A 20,514-nucleotide genomic window follows, 5' to 3' on the forward strand; every position below is an offset into this window, starting at 1 on the left:
GACTTACGTATTATATGCGCGAATATGTTAAATTGTTTTATGGCAAATTAAAGGCAATAGAATTCGATTTTTAAAAATGGTCTACAACGGATAATTATTTGAGCGTTCGTAATTATTCAAGTACATTTGATGAAATTTCGAATGATGGATTGTATGATGTTTTTGTGATGTATGATGATCGTGCAATGTATGAAATTCGTAACTTATTCGTTTATCAAGCATATTTCACACATATCGATGACAATAATTCAACTTAAAAGTTTACTTAGGTACAGTTTAACATTAATAATCAAGTAGATACTCTGTGAATCACCCTGGTGTAAGACCACCATTCAGAATTGGCACGTTGCTTGATATGGCTTTAGCCGTCTTTGCTGACCATATCTGAATGACTAGGCAATTTCTCACTTCTTCATCCCCATTTCCTTCCCCTCCCAACTATCTTCAACCTCACAACATACCATATAATTGGGGACGTCGTATATGGTCTCACTTCCTCCAGACGATTGAAAGCAGTTTGGACTCTTGTGCGATTTTCACAAAAAAAGTAATATTTATCAATGTTAATATACTCGCAATGAATTTAGGAAAGTATACACTTGCGAACCGAAACGTTCTCTCATGTTTTTAGTATGAACATAAAACAGGGTTTTCCAATAAGAGGTGTTATTTTTAATAGCCCGCTATTTCGGTAGATGTTACTTTTAAAGCTGTCATTTTTTGACATTTGATAAGTAGAAACTACGTCATTAATAAAAACGGAACGATACACGCTTCAACAAAGCATTGAAATTATTAAAATTCACTTGAGTGAGGCCCATTTCCACCTCGGTGGCTTCGTCAACCAGCAAAATTGTCGCATCTGGGGCTCGGAAAACCCAAGAGTTATTGTTGAAAAGCCTTTCTATCTTCAACGTACGACTGTTTGGTGCGGTGTATGGTCCAGCGGAGTCATTAGAACTTACTTTTTAGAAAATGAGGCTGGAGCAACAGTTACGGTGAATGGATTGCGATATCGAGAGATGATTAATGATTTTTTATTGCCGGAATTGGATGGTATTGATCTGGACAACATTTACTTTCAACTAAACGACGCTACGTGCCACACAAGCAACGAAACCATTGATCTATTACGATTGAATGTCAAAATAACACCTCTTATTGGAAAACCCTGTATTTTTATTGATATTGATTTGACCTCTGTTTTAAGTTACTTACAAACTTGGCATGTTATGTTTCCACACGGATTTGCAGAAAAGTCGGGACTCCAACATCACGGTCTTGATGCACTGCTTGTGCATTGAAATTTTAAAATGCCTATTTTATTATTATCTTTCGGTGATGGTGGTGGCCAGACGATTAATGAGCATACAAAGTCGTTACCTACTTGAAAATTCAGAAATTATAATGAGAGTTATTGCTTTAGCCGTGTTTGATGACCAGATCTGAGTAGCCAAGTGTATATATATTTATACACAAACACAGCATCCTTACACTCCCCATTACATTCAGCCTCACGACATATCCCGATTGGGGATGCCATAGTCTCACTGGTTCCAGATGGTTGGGAGCAGTTGGGACTCTTGTGTGATGTTTAAAAAATCTAAAAATAAAAATGTAAATCTTAAATCTCTGAAAGTCTTCACTGAATGCTTTAATATTTTGATGCAACCTTGCATTCGAATACGCGTTTGTTTTTATATACCTTTATTTTGCAGATGTCACCCGTGACAGGAAAAACATCCTTTTTTGAAAAACAACTCCATCTGTTGGACGTACTACTGTTTCTCTATCTGCACGGCCTGCGCCACAGCAACTGGCGGGGTACTGCTACTAATATTATAATTGAAAATAACATTTGTTTGTAACATAGTCCCTTCAAAGAAGATCTAATGATTTTTTTCAACTGAATGTTTTAGTAATTAGGTACAAACCCAAAAACATTTAAGAAGTTATCCTTAAATCATAGTATAATATCCTTAATAATGTGAACATAGCGTGTCGTAAATGTGTTGTTCATTTGTCCTTATGAGGAATATTTTTGAAGGGAGTATCATTCAGTGTTTAAAGTGGCCGTACAATCATTAAAATGGAACGAGTGACGGAAAAAATACCTGATTTTTGAATGACGAAAAAAATAACTTCACAGACGAGCGGTGTAACTGTGGTGATGGAGTATTTTAATCTCAAGAAATAAAAATGTGTTGTTCTTGAAATCCTGTTATTTTTTTACTGTAATTTCCTCCAACGTCTTAAGAGGAAGCTACAAGCCAAACATGTGTATATTCTTGGTGTACCTTATATCGTAGGTAATAGGCATTAAAATCGCTTGACAAACAGAGTCTAGAAACATTCGATTTCAAGCAAAAAAGTGGTTTTTATTTATTTTGTAAATAATTTTATAAGAAAGCAAAAAAGTTAATCATGTGAAACTGTCACAGATAATCTTAGCTATAATACTGAATTTTTTTAAAGTTGTTTCCTTTATGCGTTCACACATTTCTATCGAAAAAAAATATTTTTTAGTTTATATTTTTTAATGAGTAATTTAATTTTTTATTTGTATTCTACTCAAGCGAAGCGCTAGGAAAACTTTCAATTTATCTAAGGCATATTTTTTGGTATTCATAATTTACACCAATTCGTTATAAAGATTAATCAAAATAGTGATTTGGCATAAAGCTTTGCCTTAAAGCAGATAAAATATTTGCGAAATGCGATGAAATACTCATTATTTACAAGTAAATATTTGAACCATTGATGATCAGGGCCATCAAACCAGGGTTCAAACCCTCTCTAAATGGACTAAATACGCAGTGAAAACTTCGTGATAAAAAAATTTGCTAATTTATTAAAAATCTTACCAAATTATTCATTTTGTTGTTAAAAACGGGATTGCAGGACATTCACGAATGAATGCCCGATAATTTGAAAAGATTTACGGAAAACACAACTATATTATTTGCACCATCTTTTGTATTCAATTTGATGTGAATAATTTTATTTATTTTTTGGAATAACTTTAGTGAGTAAAACCTCAAATTGTAATATTTAATAATTAATCATTATTATTAATATTTAAAAATAAATATTCATCCTAGACTTGCAGAAAAGTCAAAAGATGTCGCACATTAAAATTAAATATAATATATCTAAAGACGCTGTCTAGATTGCATTTAGTTCGGGTTGAATCTTGCGATCATACATAATGATAGGTGCCAATAAAAATGTGCGGTGAGAAAAATGAAGACAATGTTGGTAGTTCTTATTCGAAGTATGAAACAGTTAAATATGACCGAAGGAGATAGGGTTCCATTAGCTCAGTTGGTAGAGCGATGCCCCGGCAAGACAAGGGTCCTGGGTTCGAGTCCTAGATGTGACCGTATCTTCTCCTGTTTCAGATTTTCGTTTAGGAATCGCTAATATTGTCTTCAATAGTTGAATAGTTTTAGTTGTTATTTTTTAATGAAAAACTAATGTTTATAAGACAAGGTTTTTATGCATAGCATAAAGGGTAACAAATAATTATAAGCAATGTGATATCTTCATGTATTGGTGAAATATTTTTGACTTGTCAAATATGAATATATTTATGCATAAAAACCTTGTCTTATAAACATCAGTTTATCATTAAAAAATAATAATATTTGACAAGTCAAAAATATTTCACCAATAAATGAAGATATCATTTGTCTCGACGCCATGTAGTGAGAAATTTAGCACTAACAAAGCCTTTCCTACAAAAATAACGTTGGATGTTTACAGGTGGAAAAAATATAATAAGCAGTAATTGTTGATTGAGGTACTAGTACATATTGAATCATTTGGCGGGTTGGAAATAAGCCGACATGGCTCAGTGGATACAGAGCACCTACTAGAGAAAAAAAAAACACCTACTTTCAATTTGTATTAGTATTTTCGGGCGACTAATTATTGTTTATAATTATTTGTTAGTTTTAGTTGTGTTCAGAAGAGGTCCCAAAAAACTTTCTAATAAATTTTCCAACCCCCTCGCCCCAGAGTCGAAGCCGTTCCTTAAGGTCAAACCCCTTATGTGATTGCTATCGCTACGCCACTGCATCAAATAAGAGGTCTCGTCATAATAAGTGATTGAGGGCTATCATATTTTGATACTGGTTGGCAAATGAAAGATTTAACCTTGACCTCTATCTATTTTATTATTGTGAAGTGGGTGGGGGTTTTTAAACAGTTTGAAATGACCTTGTTAAATTTTATAATGTTTTTTTCATAAACAGATAATATTTTTTAGGGTTTTATGGGATATAAAGATACAGGATTTAATCAAAAAAAGTTGTATTAAAATAATTCCGCTGTTTTGAAATTAAATATAATGATAACTTTTTAATTCAAGAAAGATATTTAGCATTCACACAATGAAACAGAAAAACACGAAAACAGAGAATTTTGTCTTTGATGTACGTTCCGGCATATGTTGACCAAATCCTCCATAGGTTTTACACGTCATGTGTGTGATCCTGGATCGCCACATATTTTAATTTGGGAGGCGGTTTTGGTACCGCCGCCCAGGCAACCATTTATTCCAACCATTCAAATAACCAAAACCTCTGCCGTAGGTCAGGCCAAGTGGTTCGTTACGTTTAGTGAGGTGTGTTCAGGATGCGCCTGTCCACCACCTGCGTGGCGTGCCAGATCGGGAGAGGCTGGTTTGGGGAGAACCTTCGACTTCTTCAACTGGTCTATTGACCCATCGCCTTGCACCGCAGTCCACCACTTCCGATACACTGATCCCTAGATTCCTATCACCCCTCATACTTTTTACCTTTCCAGAACTGTCTCTCCTTCCTTTCATCAAAAAAATCTTCCACACAGCCCTATAGAGGACGGACCGCCAAACAACTCGGTCTTTGCAAACACTCCTTGCCTCATTCACATGCATACATACTCTTATATTATTTTGACTCCTAACATGGATCGACTCAAGTATCTGATTCACTTGGTCGTGCCATGTCTTCCTCGGGCGTCCCCGACTTCTGCTACCATTCACATTTGCATCGTATTATTCTCCTTACACTTCTTTCTTCGCTCATTCGCTCTACATGCCCAAACCATTTAAGCGTCCCTTTCTTGATCTTACTCATTACGATCACATCAACCTTGCACTCTTATTTTCATTTTGATTTTTAATATTTATAATAAATCCACTCTTGTACTCTACTATTAAAAATAGGTACATTTAAAATTTTATTTAAGAATTCTATTACTTATTACATAAATACTTTTAACATTTTTCTTTGAAATCACTTAATCTAGGTACATTTTTATTTTCACTAGGAACAAAGCTATACATCTGGATTTATTTTTACAATAAATATTACTGTGTTTTTGTTTTTTTTTTAGTCTGATGTTTTCCTTCTGTTTTGTATGGTAAAATAATATATTATAATCCAAGTGGGAAAATCAACTCTGGTTTGTACGTCCATATTACCAATTTCTCTTTGATAATGACACGATATCTGTCCCCCTGCTCTTCCCGATGATGGAAACTACAAGGCTGTCTGAAACATTGGATCAATAATGAAAAAGCTTACTACCGTACAACAAGCCAAAAGAGAGTTACACAATGAGTTTTGTATTTACTGATCTGATATTCTGATAAAAATATAATATATCTCGTGGCTTGTAAATCATAGGTTTGGTAATTTAAATTTCAACTAACCGATTGCCTGATAAGCCTCTTCATAGACATTTAAAGTAGTTAAGAAAAGAATGAAGCAAATAAATATTTCTGAACATATCATCTTTATGGTTGATACTTACAATTTTTACAAATATTATTTTTTATTTATATTTCAAGGAGACGAAGTTCTGGTAAGGAAAAATGTACTAGGATAAAATGTGCCAGGAGGGAGGTGGAGTGAATGTAGGTGTATCCGGGGATCAGTTTGTCCAAGAGTGACTTATAAATTCATCCCTTCCACTGCGATGCAAGACATTGGGTAGATAAAGTTCGGCTGGAGAAGTCAAAGGGTCTCCATCAACCGGCATCTCTTGATTCCGTTCAACCTCACGGCTGGCGGGCAGACGCATCCACCACCTGACCAAACCTCACCCCCAAGACGCCGGGCACTCCTGCTAAGTCACCAAACGTAGCGAACCGCTTGAAATGACGTACAGAAAAATTTAAAAGATTAACAATTTTATTTTTGATTTACTTCAAAATATAATCCATTTATATCTGTGAATCATTTCTAAAAAAAATCGCCAATGTTAAACTCTGGGGTCTCAAAAATAACACAGCTTTTTTTCCTGCATTTATTAAAGTACTTAACTTTAACATGACCTTTTTTCATTAATTGAAAACTCACTTTGTTGCATCAAATTAATTTAAATAAAATATATAACTTTGTATACACCACTATTTAATCAAAAATAATCGAAATGTTTCAAAACCGATGGTTTATTCGTCAGGATAAACGTACAATGAATTTTATGTTATTGTTACATTAATTCCACATAGATGTCGAAAATGATTTTCCTCAGAGCCTGTGTCTCCTTTAGGGTTGTTGTGTAGTGGGTCTTAATTAAAGGAGAAATACGAAGTTCTGGGAAGGAAAAGGGGGTACAAGGGGTGGGTAGAAATCTAAGGATCAGTGTGTTCTAGAGTGACGGAGTGAGAGACCATTTGGAGAGGTGAAAGGGTCCTCAGAAACCAGCCTCGGCAAGCGCATTCTGAACACACCTCAACCGATGAACCCGGATACCTCTGTTAAGTCACCAGACATGGCGAACCACTTGGGGTGACCAGAGGTGACGGTTATCAAATAAATGTTCCTGGGGCGGCGGTACCCGAACCCACCTTCCAAATTGCAAATTAAGAATATCAAACAATTATAGAAAAATAAGTACCTGCAAATAAAAATACTAGACTGAGCGGTGGATACTATTATAAAAATAATTAAAGTATAACAAAAATTACCCTAAAATATTTAATTATTGCATCACATATTATGCATGTTTATATATTGCATTACTGAAGAAAAACTTATAAAAATTTGACTTAACCTTTATAAATTAATACAACAAAAAAATAATGTACTGAGATGATTATCAAAATTTTATTATCAATACAGGTAATGTTATAAGAAATCACAAAATATATGTATCCTAAAATATTATTTATTTGTCATAAAATAAGACAAAACCAATGTATTTGTCCCATAAAATTAATTATGAAATTTTTATTATTTTTTTAAATTAATATATTTTTTTTAAACTGACAATAATTGAAAATCTCCTACTACCACCATAGTAAGTGGAAAATTTTGCTTGTGTTGTGATGGAGGACTTAGTCAGCCTAGGAATTGAACACACTACATCTTGGTGGAACCCAAACGCGATGTTAACTCAGCCACCGACCGGTCAAAATATATAATTAATTGTGTAACACCCTAATATTATAAAACTACCTTCTTCTTCTGGCGCTAGTAAAATTAGAAAGAGTATTTATTCATATGTAGAATATGAAATTTACTTATAAAATCCTTGTTATCTGTTTGCACCTATACCTACAGAGTGTTGTTTTCTATTTATTTTTTTATTATTGGATTATCAACGGCAACACGGGCAAAACCCAACATATTTATTTTTGAATGTATGTAAGTCTCCACATATGTAAAGTTATGTCATTAAGACAATAGTTATAGGCCTTAGTCGTAAGTCACTAGAAATAAGTCTTAGATGTAAGTCCCTAGTTATTATGAATCCCAGTCGTAAGCCAGTTGTAAGCATTATTAAATTTATTTGTACAGCGCCCTTGAGGTGATTTTTCTCATTATATTTTAATTGCCCAATAGTAAAATTATGAAAAAACGTCCATAAAATATATTGAGTATGTCCCGTCCGCTAATTGCACGTATATTACATGTAAGGTGGCTTCATATTTTACAGATACATTATTTAAAAAATCCATTTAATTATAGGTATTAATAACTTCCACGGAATGCATTCCAGATGCTTCTCACAGGTTGCACTTTTATTTCATGAAAGGAAAGCATGGAATTATTTTTGACGTTTAATCTCATTCTCTGACTTGCTCAAAGCAGTGCACCCGTTTTCAACTTACGTAGGCACATTTTAATGAGTCTTCAGAAACGTATTACAAGCTGGGAGTAAAAATATTCGATAAATATAAACACTAAGTTATAATGAATATGCAAATTAAAATTACATTGTAAAATCGTTTATCTCCGCGTAGAGTTGAAGCTGTGAGCTGTAATACCTTGCCTTAATGAGTGCTGTAAAATGAGGTGTACAGAGTATTTTAATGGTATAGCATAGCGCTATCATAGTGAGATCATCTCGGTTTGAAGCACTATTAAGCCAGTGGACCGGCCAAAAATCACGTTATAAGATTCCATTAATCTTCATATTCTTGTTTACTGATAGACGATAAACGTTTGAGCATTATTAATATCATATTGGAAATATAATAACTATCTATTTATAATATTTTTATAATGCATCTTAAACGTACATAAATACTTTTTTGTGTGGTTATATGAATGGAACAGCTTGATGGCCTCCGTAGTCAAGGGATAAGACTCTCGACTATGAATTCGGCGGTCGCGGTTTCAAATCCCATCGTGCACAAGCAATTTAAAAAAAATGATTTTGAGTTATTTTACAATTTATTCATTCAAATTAATATTGTATTTTCGGTACATTCCGGGGTGTAAGATACACTCAGTAAGAGTCTGAAAGACCACTGTTCAGAATTGAAATGTTGATTGAAATGGCTTTAGCTGTGTTTGGTGGCGAGATCTGAATATGAGTTACTTCAACACATTCCTCTTCCTCATCACCTTTCCCTCCCTTCTACCTTCAGCCTCATGACATACCCTAAATGGGAATGCTACAGTCTCTCTGCCCCCAGACGGTTGGGAGCAGTTGGTACTATTGTGCGGTAAAAAAAGGATCATGGAAGCAAAAACTTTGAGTTGTGATTTAATGCCAATTTTAATGGGTTGTTGGCTGAATGATTCTTTAGTTCTCGGTGTGTAAAAATGAGAATATATAAATATTTTCAATTTAGTTTTTATTTTAACAAAACTCAAGTTACAATAATTTTATGAACAAAACAGATCGCTTACGTTAGAGGAGATTTAGGTCTAAACCGGCGGCTAGACCACTGGAGAGAGAATGAAATATTTGCCGCGCGAGTATCGCGCGCAGGCGTACAGTGATACCAGTCTCATATAAATGTGGGTAAAAATAATTTTGTTATTATTTGCGGGAGATGTATGACTCCCTATAATTTACCCTACAATGTTTTTTATGAAATTTAATGATAAGGTCGTGTGTCTTATTTAGATTTAAAAAAAAAATCTCCTTAGGTTACGTAGGCTACTCAAGTCAGTTTTCTTTTTAGGAAAATCATTAAAATCTACTGTACGCCACTGGAAAGAAAACCCAGGAAGGAAATTAGCTATTATCTTTAATCCATTATAGAAGACAATAATTTTATACCGGTTCTATCAACTATGTAGATGAAAGATTGCATATTTAATATTTTTAATTCATTAACTTGGGCGAAGCCTGGAATTAAGTATGTACCTACTCATAAATAAATAGAATTATGAAGCTTTTTTGCTTTATTAAAATAGCTTATTACGACTAGAACCACTTGGTTAAGTAAATGACGCATGGATGATTAGGATGTAAGAATTGATGGACGCAGAGATAAGATATTGGATCATAGACATTCGTATTTAGACTTACCCGATTAGGAAATCTGGGTTCGAGAATGCTTAGAATAAACCCTGACATCAGTCGTAAATTGACCACCGAGGAGCACACATTGAAATAACCGGACCATGCGCAAAGTAAAATTCGCTAATTTAAGGCAAAGATTTGCAGTGCTGTCCATTTGTGAGACTTGTGCTCAGGATCTGGACGCTAAAATTGAGTAGGTTGCTAAACTACATCTGTAAAAATGTCCAACTTAATAGTGAGACACAATATTAAGCAGCCAGCCATTGTAAAACGGACTGGTAATTCAGAAGCATTTTTTTCTTTTGGTTGATAATGGTGATGTTACAATTCGAGTTAACTGTATACTGTCAAATTCATTTAATGACAAATCACCGAAAGTGGGTCAAAATTTACCATACTTTTTTGTCTTCAAAACCCTGTTTAAATGTGACCATGTTTGATGTAACTTCACAGATAATTATGCAACAATATTGAGGGCGTTAGAAAATTTATTTAGAAGTTTTTCTGGACCTCTACTTACAACTACTTAATATTTACGACCACATTGTTGGATGAGATGGTGCAAATAATAAGGTTGTACTTTACAAGAACGTAATCTAGGAGTAAGTAGTATTTTATTAAAATAAAGACAAATATTTCCGGGTGACAAATAACGTGACAATATTTGAAAATCTCGTAGGTACTACCACCGCTGATTTCAAAATTTGATTAATTTTAAAAAAGTTGACTTAAAAAAATACTTAAATGAAAAAGTGAATGTACGGAAAGTATTGTAATTGAATTTTATTTACGTTGAAGAATATATTTAGGAAAAAATTTACCATAGAATTTCGTTGATATGAATTTATCTGATTTTCAAAGCAACAAGGCTGTACTAGTTTTTTATGGCTATATGACTGAAACATTAAATTACGTTTTTTATATCCATTATTCACCTTTCCATAATCGTAATTTGTAATTAGTTTAATCGCGATTCAAATTTTCTATCCCAAAATCTCAATTCAATTCAAATGGCAGATAGCACCTTGTTGTTATAATGAAACGCTATTTTGATGGGAATATAGGGAAGTTAATTAAATATATATTTTTTATTTGAAATACATTTTTTATTTTATGTTATTTGTTGTGGGATGTTATGCCGTGTTGAGCTAACTCCTTCTTTTGCCAATGTTTCGGACAACGTTACAGTGTCTATCATCAGGGCAGACGTGTACATTTTTATATTTATTTACCTTTCAAAACTATGGTAGGTTTGTACATATATAGGTGTTGGCTAGAAAATTGTTACGATTTTTTGTGAAAATTCCCTTGAACCCAGCAATTAACATAATGTGGTTGGTAGACTAAGCTATCCTCTCTCAGAATTATCCGGATTTTGCTGTTTATCTACGTAAAATTTTGAAATAATTATTCACACGAGTGACCTGACAAGGGCAGCTTATCGGCACATCTCAAGTCACGATTTGTAGGCAGGGCGCGAACGGCGGATGCGAGTTATGACCTAATGAATTACTAGTTAATAGTTGCTTTGTACCAATAAGTAATCGTTGTTGATAAACCTTCAGCCTGTCTGTCTTCACGCTGAGAGCATTGGTTTTAGTTATTAGAACTAATTATACTTAGTACCTACCAAAATTAAAAAAAAAAACTCATTTTAAAACGTACCTACATGCATTGGAAGTAGTAGATATACCCACATATGAATAATCTACGTATATCGTGTTTTAATTATTAACAACCTCCTCAACTAGTTGGTTCGATATGGCATCTACGTTTTATGTCTTAGAACCAAAGTACTTTCCAAGTAGCTTTAAAGGTTAAGAATCTCTTCAAATTATTGGTAGGCGATGCACTACATCGTGTAATATTTTAAATTGAGCCGCTATCAATAACAACCCTTACGTAGATGGCGATAAGGTTTAAATTCCCGCTTAACACCATCCGCCTGTTTTGATTTATGCAAGAAAAAAACATAGCCAAAAAGTGCCTTTTATTTTATTTTGTGGATGTTTAGGCATAAATATTTAGTTTTTTTCGATTATTTTATAAATAACTTAATTTTCCACATTATACATTAAAATCATAACCGAAAATGGGTTCGTAAGTAGGAGATTTTGAACTTTAAAGCAGTTTTCATAGGCCAATACATTATTTTTTTCTGGGCTTATAAAAAGACTTATCTAAAAAATACTCGATATTTCAAAGACCAAGATGTATTCTACTCGCAGTATTTAATTAAAGCATCTGAAATATTTTTAGGCGACCAAATTTTCAAACCAAAAACACATGATTTTGCATTACTACGTATGGCATCGCCTTAAAACTGGATTGCAGGCCATTTCTTGATAAAATTTTAGTATATTCCTAATATATCGGAACACGAGTTCATGCACCTGATGATATATAATGAAGAAATGCGAAAATATTAGGATTTTTATGAACACGTGTTGTGTATGAACACGACATCGTGATAGTATTGTAAACACGTGTTGTGTATGAACACGACATCGTGATAGTATTATGAACAAGTGTTGTGTATGAACACGACATCATGATAGTATTATGAACAAGCGTTGTGTATGAACACGACATCGTGATAGTATTGTGAACACGTGTTGTGTATGAACACGACATCGTGATAATATATTCATACTGTGCTAAAAGTTTATCGGGAAACTTATTAATTTATTCGTTAAGGGCCTGCAATCCCATTTTTATCTGAATTACCAATAATTTGATCAGATTCTAAATAAATTAGCATTACCCATTTTTATCAGTGAACTCTTTTTTTGCTTTAGCTAATAATGGGCTATCCCTATAAACATGTTATAAATTTAACATACCTAGTAAACAACCGTTTTATTGGTTGGGTGGGTCAAATTTAAAACACGCTTATTAGTAACGCTCTGTAACTATAACGAATATGTGAGTATCCCACAGACATATGAATATATAGACTAGAAATTAAAGGTGAGGGGTAAAATCAACTGTTGAAGAACGAAGGGGGTAAAGCTGACTGTGATTCGTCAATAAATCAATCTGACAGTATATAGGCATCTCGCATTATAATATCACCATTTAGTTCTTAAAAGTAAAATCTGCTTTTGAATCAATAGACATTTTTACATGGGAGCTCAAATTACTCGCCACGTTATGAACAAATTTGCGAAGTCCAAATTCGGCAAAAAAAAATTTCTTCTATTTTCAGAGTCGAATATTTTGTTTACGTATTTAGTTAAGACACTTTTATAAGTGTTCATAATTTAGTTCACAGTAACCAACGATGCGTACAGATATATCTCGATGTGATAGTATATGTTTCTACAAACTGATCCATATTATACGATGTAATTACGCTTAAAATAATGCTTACATATGGAATGTAATACGGCAATTGGGTTTATTCTCTTTTTCACATCTATTTTTGCAAGTTTTCATAGCTAAGCCACCATTTTGCCGTGTTATTTCGTAAAAAGCCTCGACCATAGCTCGACGCTAGTTCGAACAAGAATGATGACGTCACATTCTCAAGATTCACGGGAAGTCATACGCGAGCCCAGCCGGCTCCAATGGAACCGGTATGGGGAGTGGGGAATAATACGCTTTTAATCACTTAGGGCAGGTCTACTAATATTCATATGTCTATGGAGTATCCTTACATTGCTTTCAATAGGAGCTGAATATTTTCCGATTCTCAACAGTTAATTTTTATCATACAATTTATAGATTTCTAATACCTTAGGTACCTACCTACATCCATTAATAGGTATTTACACTGATAATGAAGATATTTTTATTGTTTATTTTATATGTGACGAATAAATTTACAATATCTAATCATTTAAAATGTGTCATTTTGATCTGCTTTGCCGCCAAAACGACAAGTTCGTATTTATTCGTGGATGTGACGACGTTGATGTCACGCTGAGCAATATTGGTGTCAGCCGTCATACCAGCCCGTGGCGTTTTCTATAGTGATGTTGTAGCCAATTGGAACCGTTTAATTTAAATTTACATTTTTGGTATAATAATCAGAATCAGCAAAGTTAACTTTGAATCTTCAACATATTCTTAACGGTTTTCATATTTTGTGAAAATATACTTAATATTATTTTAAATGAGTAAATTGTGAAATAACACAAATGAATCAAATAAAATTTATTTGCGCAGCCGGGATTTAAGCCCGCGACCACCGGCTTGCTAGTCGAGAGCCTTATCCCTCGATCACGGAAGCCATCAAACATGGTCAGAATGACAAAAAAACTCTTAAATTACGTCTTTATCAACTAAAAACATGTTTTGTCTTTAAATGTACCAAATGTAAACAAAACAATCAAATTGTCAACAATCATATCCAATACGTTCCGTTCCAAACCCAAATTCAGAGTTTTCCATATGTTTCCTCGTGCGCGCCTTGCGATTGGCCGGCAGAGCTTTCGTGGGAGGATTCTCGACTTCTGATTGGCCGAGCGCGCGTGGCCCCGCCCGCCCGCTGAAGGTACGTGGAGATGGCAGTGTTCGAATCAGCTGGAACGTTCGGAGATTGAAGTTTGCTCGGCTAATACGAGTACGTTGTATTCCTTCGGCGGACGCTTTGAAGATGGGAACGGAGTCAATCAAAAGTTTTTTATAATAATCGACGAGTCATTTCACTATTTTGTCGTGTAGAAAACATAACAAACCATTATTATTGCTGTAGGTTATTTTTATTAAACAGATAAGTAAGTATTTATCTTAATAAATATTTCGGCAACATTCGAATAAAACATTTGCTTGATGCTTTTAAATAATACCCGGCTTCGCACGAGTTTCAACATTGTAAGAAAATTTTGAAGTGAAACTTCTTTACCCGCGTCATGCAATTTCGAGTACCGGAGTAAAACCAACTCATGACCGAAACGAAAATGCGGGACCGATTAAAGTTCATTTGATCTAGTCAAAGTTTTGAAGTAAAATATAAATGCTTCTTAGCTCATCTCGACAACTGGCGTTGGTGGTGTAATGGTCAGCGTAGTTGCTTTCCAAGCAGTTGATCCGAGTTCGATTCTCGGCCATCGCACATAATTTTTTTGTTTTTAACGCCTTTTTTTTTTTCAATGGTTGACCATAATATCAATCCACTAAGTAATATTTTAGGCCTGTAGCATACTTGAAAAGTTAAAGAATGATATAAAATTTTTTATGATGTTAACGATAAAAAAATAAAAAAAAACATAAAATTACCATAAAAAATGGGCCAACGGCACGCGGTGTTCCCAAGCGGTCACCCATCCAAGTACTGACCGCGCCCAATGTTGCTTAACTTCGGTGATCGGACGAGAACCGGTGTGTTCAACATGGTATGGTCGTTGGCAAACGCTAAACAATATTAATTTCTATTCTACCTGCCAATAAATATATGAAAATTAGTATAAAAAAGCCCTAATAATACTGAAAACATTAGCAAGGTGTGTGCGACGTTGATAAAAATAATCATTACATACGCGCTTGAAAAAGATCGTAATTACATCCATAACTTTGCAGGAATTTTTTTTTTCAATGGTTGACCATAATATCAATCCACTAAGTAATATTTTAGGCCTGTAGCATACTTGAAAAGTTAAAGAATTTTATGATATTATTAATGATAGTAACGATAAAAAAATAAAAAAAAACATGAAATTACCATAAAAAATGGGCCAACGGCACGCGGTGTTCCCAAGCGGTCACCCATCCAAGTACTGACCGCGCCCAATGTTGCTTAACTTCGGTGATCGGACGAGAACCGGTGTGTTCAACATGGTATGGTCGTTGGCAAACGCTAAACAATATTAATTTCTACTCTACCTGCCAATAAATATATGAAAATTAGTATAAAAAAGCCCTAATAATACTGAAAACATTAGCAAGGTGTGTGCGACGTTGATAAAAATAATCATTACATACGCGCTTGAAAAAGATCGTAATTACATCCATAACTTTGCAGGAATTTTTTTTTTCAATGGTTGACCATAATATCAATCCACTAAGTAATATTTTAGGCCTGTAGCATACTTGAAAAGTTAAAGAATTTTATGATATTATTAATGATAGTAACGATAAAAAAATAAAAAAAAACATGAAATTACCATAAAAAATGGGCCAACGGCACGCGGTGTTCCCAAGCGGTCACCCATCCAAGTACTGACCGCGCCCAATGTTGCTTAACTTCGGTGATCGGACGAGAACCGGTGTGTTCAACATGGTATGGTCGTTGGCAAACGCTAAACAATATTAATTTCTACTCTACCTGCCAATAAATATATGAAAATTAGTATAAAAAAGCCCTAATAATAAGAGAGAAGAATACTAGAAGTTTCACTTCTGTCTTGCGTAGGCTTGACACACCCACTTTTTTTTTACAGAAGAATCATTTTAAAGAGAAAATTGCTTGTGTATTGGTGTACTGGATGGATAAAAATAATTTAATAATAATTTGTTTATTGATGAAGCTAAAGAATGAAAAAAAGATAAATGGAACATTGTCGAATTTAATCGTGAGTAAAATTTAAATGGATTTGGTAAACGTCACTACGCACCTAGTATCTTAGGAATTTTTGAGGTAAGAGGGGACTGCGAGCGAGTGTTCTAAACAAGTTTCATTCACAAGTCATCTTTAAAAATTTGCCTACACATACAATTTTTTTCAAGTAATTTTTTTTGGTTATATTTCTAGTGAATGATGAATATGGCTTTTAGATCTCCAATCGTAAAAGATTGACAATTTCAAAACGTAAATGGTAGATTTCTTTGGTGAGAAGAAATTATAGTACCTACCCATCACATATCTAAGAATATATTCTAATATTACATATCTAAGAATAAATTCAAGTATTACATATCTAAGAAAATATTTCAATATTACATGTCTAAAAATATATTACAATTGAAATAATATCTAAGAATTTGTTACAGTATTACACATCTAAAAATATATTACATATCTAAGAATGTAATACAATATTACATATCTAAGAATAAATTGCAATTATTAGATACACACAAACACTTCTGTTGTGAATTGGAAAATATATTTTTGCAATTAAGTTGTAGTTGTCTTATTATATTGACGGCCTCCGTGGTCAAGGGGTAAGGCTCTCGACTAGCAAACTGGAGGTCGCGGGTTCAATTTGCTGAACACAAATATCACAAATTTATCATTTTAAAATAATATACAGTATCTTTATTTTTGGGGCACGTTCCATAGAGCAAGATACTCTCAGTATGCCCTGGTGCAAGACCACCATTCAGAAGTAAAACGTTGCTTGAAATGGCTTTGGACATGTTTGGTGACCAGATCTGAACAGCCAGATACTTCCCCAGATTTATCTTCCCCGTCTACTTCCACTCCCCAATACCATCAGCCTCACAAGGTTCCCCGATTGGGGATGCCATAGTCTCACTGGCTCCAGACAGTTCGGAGCAATTGGGACTAGTGTGCGATATCACATAAAATTAAAAAATATACTCCTCTGGCATCCCAGGCCAGTAAACGTAAACACGTAAACATATATGAATTGTTTTTATCACCAACACATCCAATATCTCACTTAGATGCAAAGATATGTTATTTATTAATTTATTTTGAAGAAGTAGGTTACCTACCCCGCACCTTCCTAAACCAGTTCTTTTACACGAAGAAAACATACTGATATAAAATATTGCAAATTTATTTAAAAAAATTGTCAAATCATTCCGGGTCTGCATGCCTTTAACTAATGAATTGACAGGTTTCCCAACAAACTGTCTCTAAAACACGAATATGTTTTGGAGATGTCGAAACACGCATTCAAAATCAAAATCAGGATAAGCGCAGCTGCGTGAACACATATTTAAATATTGCCTAATCCTTCCCATCACAATAATGGCATCGCATCACGTTTTTAATAGGATTTTAATAAATCAACACTACTCATTTTTCTCAGTGTATTCTTTAACTTTGTAATGAATGTTAACTAAGGTCAACGAATGTTAGCTGAATAAGTACCTTACCCACTTATCTGCAAACAACTGGATTATTATGTAAAGCAGAAATTGTTTGTGAGGATAAAATGAATGATAAGTTTCGCATTAACTTAAGTAGGTACTAGTTGTTTATTTTATTACGCAAAAGAAGAACTTCTACTTCCCGGTTCAGTTCGATTATAGTCCATTATTAGAAAAAATATTCATAAATAACACAGTGGTTTATTAAACGTTGCAAAACGCAGTCACGGAAGAGACGATAGAACAATTTTATTTTTAATTACCCTTTAACACAGATTATGCAGCCAATCGCACGATATCGCTGTTATAATCAGATGTAATATATCTAATGTTACTAAACTATTTCGATGGGCTCTTTATATTTACATAGCTGACTGTGGATTTACGGATTTCATATTAAATAAGTAGATAGATAGGTACCTTATTCAAAAAGTAGATAGGTAAGTACCTTATTCAATAAGTAGATGGGTAGGTCCCTTTTTAAATAAGTAGATAGGTAAGTAACTTATTCAATAATAGATAGGTAGGTACCTTGTTAATTAAGTAGAAAGGTAGGTACCTTATAAAATAAGTAGATGGGTAGGTATCTTATTTAATAAGTAGATAGGTAGGTACCTTGTTAATTAAGTAGAAAGGTAGGTACCTTATAAAATAAGTAGATGGGTAGGTATCTTATTTAATAAGTAGATAGGTAGGTACCTTGTTAATTAAGTAGAAAGGTAGGTACCTTATAAAATAAGTAGATGGGTAGGTATCTTATTTAATAAGTAGATAGGTAGGTACCTTGTTAATTAAGTAGAAAGGTAGGTACCTTATAAAATAAGTAGATGGGTAGGTATCTTATTTAATAAGTAGATAGGTAGGTACCTCGTTAATTAATTAGAGAGATTATATTAATTGAATAATTTGTATGGAAAAGTAAATAAATAAATAATAAAATAAAATAAAATGATATAAGCTCCTAATAATCTTCTATCAGTTTTATTGTTCGGTAATTTAACCCCCTCAAGCCTTGGAAGGGCATTCCTGGATACAATCATCAAATATTCATTAGACCCTCTGAAAGCCAGATATGACCGGAGCATCCATACATTTTAAAAGTATTGTAGCTTTTTTTCTACAACGTAGAGATATGTGATTTGTTCGTTGTTTTTTTTTTAAATATTAATTATTATTCTCAGCTATAATAAAACATTTAAATTTGATTCCATAAAATCCTTAAAATGGCTAAAGTGAATTTTTATGTTATAAACGACATAAAAAAGTCAAGTGACAACAAAGTTAATGGGTTTTCTAAATACCATTTTTTTCAAAATTATAGAGATTACGGGTCAAAATGCTTGGTTTGTTTTTTCATGTTTGATATTAAAATTCAATTATTTAAATAATAAATGTTCAATTATGTATGTATGCATGTGTTTACTTATACGTGTGTATGCATGCATATATGTGTATTTATGTATGTATACATGGGTGTATATATATGTGCATATAAATAAATATTTTTTTCATTTTTCTTTAAATAACAATGTACAATAACCATTTTAAAAAAAAAAAAATTTAAAATCCCAACTTACACTTATATAAGAAAATTTAACCAATACACATAAATACATGTACCATTTAATAATAACCACGTAAACACCTCAGCACAGGTTCTCCTAGTGAGGTGTTCACGAAACATATAACATTACCCACCACAGTGTCACCTACTCAAACCTACCTCACACCCAGCATAAAACACCATATTAACAACAGTTCTAAATTTATGTATTATATACAAATGTAAATATTTGGTAGACACTGTAATGTATGTATAGAAATAAATAAATAAATTCAAAATAGGAATGTTCAATTCAAAATATGTGTTAGATTTAAAATATAAATGTTCATTTATACTTAAAATATAAATCTGAATTTACACCTAAAATTGTGAAAAAATTTTTTATTTACTAAAAAGTTCTCCTTTTTAGATAATTGATTTTGAAAGTTTGAGTAGAATTCGCTTTTACATTAAAGAATATTTATTTTTCCCTACAAACACAATTTTTTTCTATAGGTAAATTACCTTAAAACGTTTGGAATTTATAAAAAAAAAGCTGGTACTATCATTAAAAATAACCTCCCGGAGTGCACTTTACCCCCGGACATCCTGTATAATAGACAATTAAGGCTTATTTTATATGTTTTTAAAAAAATTACAAAATATAAAATCCAAAAAATACTTTTATCTAGTTATCAAATGAATTTTTTTTTTAAAACATATATAGTAAGTAGTTAAACGTCACCTTCATTAGGTTAGGTGTAGTTAAACGTCACCATCGTAAGGTCGGGTGTAGTTGAACGTCACCGTCGTTAGGATAGGTGTAGTTAAACGTCACCATCGTTAGGTTGGGTATGGTTAAACGTCACAGTCGTTAGGTTAGGTGTAGTTAAACGTCAACGTCGTTAGGTTAGATGTAGTTAAATGTCACCGTCGTTAGGTGTGAAGGGTTAAATTACAAATATTATCTCGATATCATAACAATAGTAAAGTTTTAAATGAATAAAACATTTGTGGAGTGTTATGAAACACGTGCAGTGACGCACTTTCAAGTCACTGAAGGCACTGATACTGTCAGAGGCCGGTTTACCCGCTCAGAAGTCGACAGTGAATAGTGGGAGGATTACTATTTCAGGCAGGAACTATTTCATGTAAACAAACTAAAGCATGATCGAAGCAAAATGATTGCTTACCTCACTTAAACTTGGCAATTA

The 20,514-nt window shown here is 33.3% G+C and overlaps 3 non-coding genes across 3 annotated transcripts; all 3 read right to left on the minus strand.

The window, feature by feature from the left end:
- Positions 1 to 14,987: 14,987 nt before the first annotated feature.
- Positions 14,988 to 15,106, minus strand: LOC149421128 (5S ribosomal RNA). The gene has a single exon (XR_016302680.1). It is a non-coding gene; the product is annotated as a 5S ribosomal RNA (ribosomal RNA).
- A 323-nt stretch (positions 15,107 to 15,429) lies between these two features.
- Positions 15,430 to 15,548, minus strand: LOC149421129 (5S ribosomal RNA). The gene has a single exon (XR_016302681.1). It is a non-coding gene; the product is annotated as a 5S ribosomal RNA (ribosomal RNA).
- Positions 15,549 to 15,871: 323 nt separating this feature from the next.
- LOC149421130 (5S ribosomal RNA) lies at positions 15,872 to 15,990 on the minus strand. The gene has a single exon (XR_016302682.1). It is a non-coding gene; the product is annotated as a 5S ribosomal RNA (ribosomal RNA).
- Positions 15,991 to 20,514: the final 4,524 nt, after the last annotated feature.

The sequence above is a fragment of the Hesperophylax consimilis genome, chromosome 9, assembly GCF_061612785.1.
Source record: "Hesperophylax consimilis isolate HC1 chromosome 9, BYU_Hcon_1.0, whole genome shotgun sequence".
NCBI lineage: Eukaryota > Metazoa > Arthropoda > Insecta > Trichoptera > Limnephilidae > Hesperophylax > Hesperophylax consimilis.